Source organism: Brassica oleracea, chromosome C7 (assembly GCF_000695525.1).
Source record: "Brassica oleracea var. oleracea cultivar TO1000 chromosome C7, BOL, whole genome shotgun sequence".
Lineage (NCBI taxonomy): Eukaryota > Viridiplantae > Streptophyta > Magnoliopsida > Brassicales > Brassicaceae > Brassica > Brassica oleracea.
This window is the reverse complement of record NC_027754.1, coordinates 47,536,646-47,536,907: the sequence shown is the minus strand read 5'-3', so window position 1 is coordinate 47,536,907 and position 262 is coordinate 47,536,646.

Here is a 262-nt window from a genome sequence, read left to right as displayed (position 1 = left end):
CTGAGGCAAACTCTCCTCCTCTATCGGTGTGAGATCTTTTGAACCGATAGAATGCCTCATGATTATCTGCGGTCGTTGGTGGTGCGGTTTGTCCACTCAAATGTCCAAGCAATAATCTTAATGGCTTTGATGTACGAACCATGGCTTAGTCAGGAGTGAGTCTCTGGTTTGCTTCCCTGCGAGACATGTGTCACACACGCCTTCTTCGTGTGTTACACTCTGCATTCCTACGACCATCTCCTTCCTTACCATGTTGTTCATC